Genomic DNA, 9864 nt, shown 5'->3' with positions numbered 1-9864 from the left:
GCTTGTCCGTGAGCAGGTTGACCTGATTGGTGATGCAGTGGGTGGTCATCTGCATCATACTTGATCCCAGGTCCATCGGCTATTGTCTGAAACCAGTTGCATCATATACGCTGTCGCATTTGTCTGACGGTGTAATGTCTCTCTGTACACAGACGAATGCAGTGGACTCTTCGAGATTGAGGGCACCAATGATCAACAGAATGCAGAGTCCGTCCATCGACAAGCAGGTTGAGGTCAGGATCACAGAGGAGTACAACCGGAGACACCGTCGTCGGCGGCCTCTCATGGGGACGCTCAGTCTGCCGTAGGTCTGAAAATCAGAGATCATCTCTGAAATCCACTATCCGCTAAAAGCTTCAATCTCTCTGCTTTATTGGACTGCAGTTAATTGATCATCGTATCATCTCATTCTATAATGTAAACATTCTGTTTTCCTAGTACTAAAGAAAGAACATTATGAAATTCTGTTGATTCTGTTGCAAGCAGTAGCTGATTGGTCGTTTTCAGTTATGGACTTTTTTTCTTCTGAACCTTTCGGTGATAGTGCTGGTGGTTATCTGGATTTTTCAGGTTGGCAAAAAGGCACACGGAGCTTGCCCGATTACTAGAATGTGTTGCATCGATGGTTGGCTGATCAAGCACAGATCATGCCTGCTGTGCAAGGAGGAAGATCTAGATCATCATCATCATCCTCGACGAACGACCGATGAGGAACTTAAAGTGGTTCGTGATGAATATCGAATCCTGAGAAATTGAAGTCCTGCCTCTGTACTTATTACATAAAACCTGAACAGTGCTCCTAGTCAGAGTATGAGTGGAAATCGACAGCTTCAAGCAGTCAAAAAATAACACTGCATGTATGTACAAATCAAAACGGTAGTACGGTTGTATGTGGTAAACACAATGTCACAATGTGGACTTTATAAATTATGAGTGTCTGATATACAAGTCCAAAAATAAAATTGTGAAACTGTGTCAGAATTTTGATAAAAACTGACGGTGCCAAGGGCAGAACGTGGCAGTATTCCTAGTGCAATCCACAACTTCAGATACACATTACGGTCGGCAAATAACAGTGCAGCATGTACAAGTCAAAAGGGTTAACACAGTCATACAAATAATTGACGGACAGACATACCAAAAGTCCCCTCTTCTGGTAATATATAGCACCCAATGGAAATACTAACAGAATTTTGACGACAAACTGACAGTGCTAGGCCAGAATTTTGAAAAACAAATACAACGATATAACAGCCCGTAGGCGAATAGAAGTTGAAATACGCATGCTAATTATTCAAACAAGATCAAGTTAATGATAGACAATAGTGTTCGAAAGCTTCCTGTAGGTGTCTGATCCTGGCAACGGTGTCACAAACGACATGGCAACAAACAGTTTCTGATCATGGCAGGTCTTGCAGGACAATACTTCTACTCCATGTGTCTCTGTTTTCCGTCCGTCTGTATGTGCTGGAATAATTCTGCAAACAAGCCATACACGATCAACACCAGAAGAAAGCCAAACATATAGTGATGGGGCATGTGTTTTTTACCGTCAAAAAATAAATCCGAGGGGTACAATACAATATGACCAACCTTTGCAGACAACATCTCTTCCAAGTCTTTGGAAACGGTAGTTCAACCTTTGCAGACATACTTCCATGTCTTCGGCTTCACCAGCATAGGCTTATCTACACAGATTAGTCATGTAAAACTTACACTTATTAGAAGGAAATGACGGATTTAGAAGGTTGCACTCCTCTGTAAAACTTATTAGAAGGAAATGACAAAAATGATAACAACTTCACTAGTAGTACGACAGAAGCCTGCTCTAGTTTTTTGTCGTACTACTAGTGAAGCTATTATCATTTTCTAACTAGCACATTTAACACTCGCTAGTAAGTTGTAATATAGAAGGTAATTGCTGCGTGCTTACTTTCATAAAGACGGGCATCTATGTATTCCTGCTGGATGCTCCCAAGGCATTGCTGTAGGCTTGCAGGGAGGGTCTTCATACCAGGGCAGTCTATAATGCGAAGATATTGGAGAGATGAATATGCTTGCGGCACATCCGGTAGGGATGACAGGGAATTGCAGTGCGCAAGCTCGAGGTACTCCAAGGGTTGGAGCTCAGGAGAGCAATATTCTAGAGATGCCTGTTAGATGTGTATAGTCATTTGTCTGTATATCCCCAATGTATAAGGGGTTTTCTGCACTTTGCCACACATGTATATGTACTGACCTCTGGCCTTCAGTGAATACTAGTTGCTCATTTATCCAACGTTGGTATCAGATGCTAGGTTAGCCTTGCTCTCCCGCATAAAGTATACAAATAACTACGCACTTGATTAAAAAAATGTCCGAGTAGAAATGTTTCTCCAAGAAAAATATTGTCCCTCACATATAAGAATGTGTACTAAACATATCAGTGAGAAAATTTATTATTACCCATATGTTAAAATTTTGAGAATGCATTTGTTAACATAATTCCGGTGAGATTAATGGGTGGGAACATGATTACATTTTTTTCATGGTGGCAGTCAAAATCAAAATTGGTCTACAGTGCATATGGAGTACTGTAGAAGAGTACTTGTAACTGGCTGATCAATGCTAAATCTGAAACCAGCCGCTACGTACCGCTGCACTTGTCAGACAGCACATGCCTTGTTTGATCCAAAGCTACTGCCTGAAATCAGTTATACATATTGTTGCACTTGCCTGACAGTGTCATGCTTCGTTTCTCTGGACATACATATAGATGAATGCAGTGAACTCATCGAATTGATCATCATATCAACTCATTTTAGAACATGTAAGCGTTCTGTTTTTTCATCTAAAGAAAGAACGTTATGAAATTACGCCTCATCCTGTTGGTAATCAGTAGCTGATTGGTTTTGTTTCAGTGACGGATTTTTTTCCTGAACTTTTTGGTATTGTTTCTTGGTGGTTTTCAGGTTTCCAAATCAGGGAGAAGGGAGGGAGATTGCCCGATTACTGGCACGGTTGCATCAATGGCTGGCTGATCACGTATGAAGCTCTAGACCATCCTCCTCCTGGATGAAGAATCGACGGGGAACTTAAAGTGGTTCGTGCTGAATATCGAACCTTGATGAGAAACTTGGTACATAAAATTCAAAGTGGATCGCATGATGCAATGCATACAAAAGTTCCTAACATCACTTCAGAACAGTATTCCTAGCTGGGGCAGAGTACGAGTGCAAATCGACAGCTCAAATAGTTCATAAATAACAGTGCATGCATGTACAAACCAAAACAGTAGCACTGTTATGTGTTAAACACACTGTTGGTTGCCCAGTATAGATACTACTACTGTCATACAAGTCCATAACTAACTAAAATTCGAAAATGGTGGCAGAATTTTGATACAAACTGACGGTGCCCAGGGCTGAATGTCGCAGTATAAGGGGGAACCAACAGCTTCAGATATAACATAATGGTCACCAAATAACAGTACATGTATGCACAAGTCAAAATAGTAATAGTACAGTTATACATACAGACATACAGAGACCAACAGACAGAGACCAACAGACAGACCTACCCAAAATTGGGCTAACAAGTTACCTCTTCTGAGCATAGCACCCAAAAAAGAAATACTGACAGAATTTCGACAAAAAAACCTGACAGTGCCAGGCAGAACTTCGAAAAAGAAATACAATGGTATAGCAGCCCATAGGTGAACAGAAGTGCAGAATACAACTACTGATTAGTCAAACAAGATCTCTTTCTGGGGATAGAAACAAATGATGGAAAATAGTGTTTGGCGCGCTTTCTGACTACTGATCTCGCAATTCAACATGGCAACAACTTTCGTGTGGCAACATCACAAAACAAACATGGCAATACCAATTGTTGATACTGGTGGGTCTTGCAAGACAATAGTTCTACTCCAAGTGATCTCTCTTTCCGTCAGTCTGTCCATGCTTGAAGGATTCTGCAAGGAAGCCATGCACGATCAACACCAGAAGAAAGCCAAACTACAATGATGAGGCATGTATCCTTTTTCTGTCAAATAAATATTAGGGGTACAATATCACCCAACCTTTGCAGACAGCATATCTTCCGAGCTTTGGGAATAGTAGTTCAACCTTTGCAGATATATTTCCATGTCTTCGGCTTTAGCAACATAGGCTCTGCACGGATTATTAATGTAAGAACTTACGCTTCAAGGAAAATCATGAAAGAAATGACGAAATTAGATAAAGGAATATTTAACTTGCTCTATTTTTCTGTCGTACTACTAGTGAAGTTATTATCATTCTAACTAGCACATGTAACACCCGCTAGCAAGTAGTAATAGAGAAGGTAATTTGCGTGTGCTTACTTCCATAAAGTGCGCATCTATGCACCCACTGGATGCCACCCAGGCGTTGCTGCAGACTTCCAGGGAGCGTCTTCATCAGGGCAGTCTCTAATGAGAAGATGTTGGAGAGATGAGTATGCTTGTGGCACATCCGGTAGGGATGACAGGAATTGCAGTACATAAGCTGGAGGTCCAAGGATTGGAGCTCGGGAGAGCGGGATTCCAGAGATGCCAACCCGACCACAGTTAACAATGTCTAGTCTCTTGAGGGACGGGGGAAATATAGAGGACCCCTGTTAAGCCATCACAGTGTACAATGATAATTCTTCTATACTGGATGACCCTTGATGAAGTCGATGATACCTGACTGTCCCTGTTGCTGCTTCCTGCCGGATGTGGAATCGAGCTTACTGCAATTATAAATCTAAATTGTCCTGAGAGATGCAGGGGCGTTGAAGAGCTCAACCAAGTTTCTACAACTCCGTATAGTCAGAGTCTCTAGACGTGGCAGGAGTTGACTGGTTTCTGATGATGTTGATGAAGGAAATATGCCCTAGAGGCAATAATAAAGTTATTATTCATTTCCTTATATCATGATAAAGTTTTATTATTCATGCTAGAATTGTATTAACCGGAACATAATACATGTGTGAATACATAGACAAACAGAGTGTCACTAGTATGCCTCTACTTGACTAGCTCGTTAATTAAATATGGTTGTGTTTCCTAACCATGGACAAAGAGTTGTCATTTGATTAACGGGATCACATCATTAGTTGAATGATCTGATTGACATGACCCATTCCATTAGCTTAGCACCCGATCATTTAGTATGTTGCTATTGCTTTCTTCATGACTTATACATGTTCCTATGACTATGAGATTATGTAACTCCCGTATGCCGGAGGAACACTTTGTGTGCTACCAAACGTCACAACATAACTGGGTGATTATAAAGGAGCTCTACAGGTGTCTCCAAAGGTACATGTTGGGTTAACGTATTTCGAGATTAGGATTTGTCACTCCGATTGTCAGAGAGGTATCTCTGGGCCCTCTCGGTAATGCACATCACATAAGCCTTGCAAGCATTGCAACTAATGAGTTAGTTGCGGGAGATGATGTATTACGGAACGAGTAAAGAGACTTGCCAGTAACGAGATTGAACTAGGTATTGGATACCGACGATCGAATCTCGGGCAAGTAACATACCGATGACAAAGGGAACAACGTATGTTGTTATGCGGTCTGACCGATAAAGATCTTCGTAGAATATGTAGGAGCCAATATGGGCATCCAGGTCCCGCTATTGGTTATTGACCGGAGACGTGTCTCGGTCATGTCTACATTGTTCTCGAACCGTAGGGTCCGCACGCTTAACGTTACGATGACAGTTATTATGAGTTTATGCATTTTGATGTACCGAAGTTAGTTCGGAGTCCCGGATGTGATCACGGACATGACGAGGAGTCTCGAAATGGTCGAGACATAAAGATTGATATATTGGAAGCCTATATTTGGACATCGGAAGTGTTCCGGGTGAAATCGGGATTTTACCGGAGTACCGGGAGGTTACCGGAACCCCCCGGGAGCCATATGGGCCTTAATGGGCTTTAGTGGAAAGGAGAAAGGGGCAGCCCAAGGTGGCCGTGCCCCCCCCTCCCCTAGTCCTATTAGGACTAGGAGAGGTGGCCGGCCCCCCTCTCTCTCTTTCCCCCTCGGGGAATCCAAGTCCAACTAGGATTGGGGGGGGGGAGTCCTACTCCCGGTAGGAGTAGGACTCCTCCTGCGCCCTCCTCCTGGCCGGCGGCCCCCTCCCCCTTGGCTCCTTTATATACGGAGGCAGGGGAGCACCTCTAGACACACAAGTTGATCCTTGAGATTGTTCCTTAGCCGTGTGCGGTACCCCCTACCACCATATTCCACCTCGATCATATTGTAGCGGTGCTTAGGCGAAGCCCTGCGACGGTAGAACATCAAGATCGTCACCACGCCGTCGTGCTGACGGAACTCCTCCCCGACGCTTTGCTGGATCGGAGCCCGGGGATCGTCATCGAGCTGTACGTGTGCTAAGAACTCGGAGGTGCCGGAGTAACGGTGCTTGGATCGGTCGGCTCGGGAAGACGTACGACTACTTCCTCTATGTTGCGTCAACGCTTCCGCAGTCGGTCTGCGTAGGTACGTAGACAACACTCTCCCCTCTCGTTGCTATGCATCACCATGATCTTGCGTGTCCGTAGGAATTTTTTTGAAATTACTGCGTTCCCCAACAGTTGATTGCTCAGCAGAAGATTGTGCATATCCAGTCAGATTATTGCATTCCTCAATCCAAAGCTTCCTCAAGAATACCAATCCTTCGAACAATTTTTCTGGCCAGTGGATGAGCGTATGGCACCTCGCAATTGACAAATCTTGAAGGTGTACAAAGCATGCACACAGCTCTGTTACACTTATACCTGACTTAAAGTCTTTTAACACCAAAACTTCTAGAGGAAAGTCTTGAGCATTCCCATTCTCCTTGATGTTCACCACTTCCCTCAAACTATTCTCAGCCCCCGTTGAGGTTGTACTCTGTTCAATGCTAGTCAGTTCCAGATTGGTCAATGAAGTCATATGTCTCGCCACCCACAAGAACAAATCTACCTCGCGTCCTTCCAACTTCAATACACTAAGCTTTGGTGATTTAGCTGTAGTTGCCAACCCTGGACAATTCTTAATACAAACACTCTGTAGCTTAGGGAAGGTCGGATGTCCTGGCAATGCTTTCAACTTTACACAGTTGCTAATATGCAGCTTCTCAAGTAGAGGAAACATCATCACCTCTCCTTGCATCCCATCATTATCTATTTCCCACCATCTCTCCAAACAAACAAGACTGTTTAGCATAAGCTCCTTCAGATTTGGAAATGCAAACGATGTATCACACTCACCGCTGAACAACCATACTAGTTTTGTACAGCTGAAAAGATGGATCTCAACAATGTTTTGCAACATAGTCATCCATGTTGGGAAGGTGGTGGCTCCATATGACTCTATCCCTATGGCATGTAGTCCATCATGAGGTTTGAGATTCTCGAGCACTTTTGCATCCTCTTCATTATCCCGGCAGCTAGTATTATATTTGTAATAATTCCATCCGAAGGTCCATGTTAATCTCAGTTCTCTTAGCTCCTTGTTCACAAGGTTTGCTGCTTTTGCATCCACTTCTGTCACGTTTGCCAGATTACGTAGCTTTAGTTGACCACCAAGGTTTAAATTTCCAAGCTCTCCAACCTTACTACAATTAGGGTCACTACCTGCTACAAAGCATGTAAGTCTCTGAAGGGATGTGAGTTTCCTGAGGTCTGTGGGCATGCACTTAAGCTCTGGACAACCATGAGTGTAAAGGTGACAAAGGGAAGTCATATACTTCATTTGTCTTGGAAGTCTACAAAGAGATTCACAGCCAGAGAGAGCGTTTGAAGGTTGTATAGAATGCTCACATCTTCAGGAAGTGCCTTGATACATCTACTTCTTGAGAGATCTAGGTACCTCAGGTGATGCAGATGTTTTGGTTTCAGCGGAAACGATCTTCTCTGTGAACAGAGCTGTAACGCTTGCAAAGAGCTGTATTTTGATGAATGTTGCAACGAACTTTTCATATACCTATCACATAGAAGAGTTTGGATAGCTGGAGAGCTTTTCTCTAGAGAACTATTCAATTTTCTTTCTGGTTCCTTGCATGACAAAAATAAATGACGAGCAGTGTTTGGAAGCCACTCACTCTGACTTGTTTCCTCTGTTGCGACAACAGATTCAATTTTGCCTTGTTCCTCAGTTGCCAAGACACATTCCTTTCCCATTACAGACAGTGCAACATCGTGCATAAGATCGTGAATTTTACATGTAGTTCTGGAATAACACGACCAGGTGTCTTCAACTTCCTTGACCGTGGCTTGGACTTGTTCCACATCCTGAAAGAATGACCTTGAGGCCAGCTCATTGAAAATCTGTTTGCCAATGGTTTCAAGACGAACTTGCTTTTCCTGGATGAAGCCATGTGCAATCCATAGTTGGATCAGCTTGTCCACATCAATCTTGTGATCTTTGGGAAATATTGCACAAAAAGCAAAACATTGCTTCATACGCGGCGACAAGTCGTTGTAACTGAGCTTGAGTATTGGTAAGATTCCATTCTCCTCGGTGCAAATGCTGCTTCTGCTTAATACAGTCTCCCATTCCTCCTTACTGGTCTTGGTAGACAGCATGCAGCCCAGTGCTGTTGCAGCTAAAGGAGAGCCAGAACATCTCCCCACAATCTTATCAACCATATTCACCAACTCAGCAGACCTTTCCTCTTCCTTCTTGAAATGGCTAAATGCTGTTGTCTTGATAATTTCCTTTATGTATTGATCTTTCAAAGCTGTGAGATTATATGCTTCAACAGTACGCATCATTTCTGCAACTCCACCATCACGAGTTGTTGTCAAAACCAGACTACCCATGCCACCATGTTGAAGTCGGGCCTTAAGCTGTTTCCATTTATAAACCTCTTTATTCCAGACATCATCAAGTACAAGGAGGTACCTTTGCCCGCTGACCAAATCCTGAAGTTTATCCAGTGGTGTTTTATTTTTCTTGGAAGCGGTTTCTTTTGTGCCATCATCCTTCTTCTCAGGAGCTGCTTCAACTATTCTTGTAGCCAGAGAATCCACATCAAAGTTGTTAGAGACACACACCCATAGCAGCAAATCAAAGTGCTTCTGAATTCCGGGTACATTATAGATAACTTGTGCAAATGTGGTCTTGCCCAGACCCCCCATTCCAATGATGGGAATAACTGTGAGATCTGCATTGTTAGATTGCATAACTAGTCTACTAACAATTTCAGTCTTATCATTGGCTCTGGATACATTGATGATTTCCTTGATTTCCTTTGGGTCAGTGATAGCATGGTCTGTCCGCCGCAACTGACAGGATACCGGCGGTTGTTGTTGATACTTAAAGCCAAAGGCATTCATTTCAGTCACAAGGACCTCGATGGCCTGCACAATCTTGCAGGGCTTTCTTCCCATCCTGTTACGGAATACAAAACGGTTGTGAGTGGGAAAGAGTTTTACCACATCGAAGCCAAGCTCCTTGTAGTGCCCCTTCCTTTTTGCTTCACGACGAAGTGCCTCGTACTTGAACTCGTTGAAGACTTCATTCACCTTGTAAGCCACCTTCTTGACGGCCTGGAGCCAGGCCGCTGCCCCTTCTCTGTGGGCTGCCGCCTGCTCGGCATCGGTGATGATGTCCAGGATGGCAGGCAGTTTGCGCATCAGGATCTCATGTTGCTCCTCCATGCCCTTCAACACCCTGTACTTGTCAAGGAGGTAGTTGGACGCCTTCCCCATCACGATTTTGAGCAGTGGTCCGACCACCATGGTGGCCCCCACCGCCGCCATCGGAACACCAAGAACACAGAGAAGGTCAAGTGCAGTGCGAGTGGATAAGAAAATGGTCTGTGCAAGATGCGCTTGCTTGGTTGCGAGGAAGATGGAAGCAAATGCTAGCTACGACTTACA

At 43.6% G+C, this 9864-nt stretch overlaps 1 pseudogene; it reads right to left on the bottom strand.

The window, feature by feature from the left end:
• Positions 1–1635: 1635 nt before the first annotated feature.
• LOC125527355 lies at positions 1636–9642 on the bottom strand (annotated as a pseudogene).
• Positions 9643–9864: the final 222 nt, after the last annotated feature.

The sequence above is a fragment of the Triticum urartu genome, unplaced genomic scaffold (genome assembly GCF_003073215.2).
Source record: "Triticum urartu cultivar G1812 unplaced genomic scaffold, Tu2.1 TuUngrouped_contig_3671, whole genome shotgun sequence".
NCBI classification, from domain to species: Eukaryota; Viridiplantae; Streptophyta; class Magnoliopsida; order Poales; family Poaceae; genus Triticum; species Triticum urartu.
Note: the sequence above shows the minus strand (reverse complement) of the source record. Positions and strands in the feature narration are given on the sequence as shown.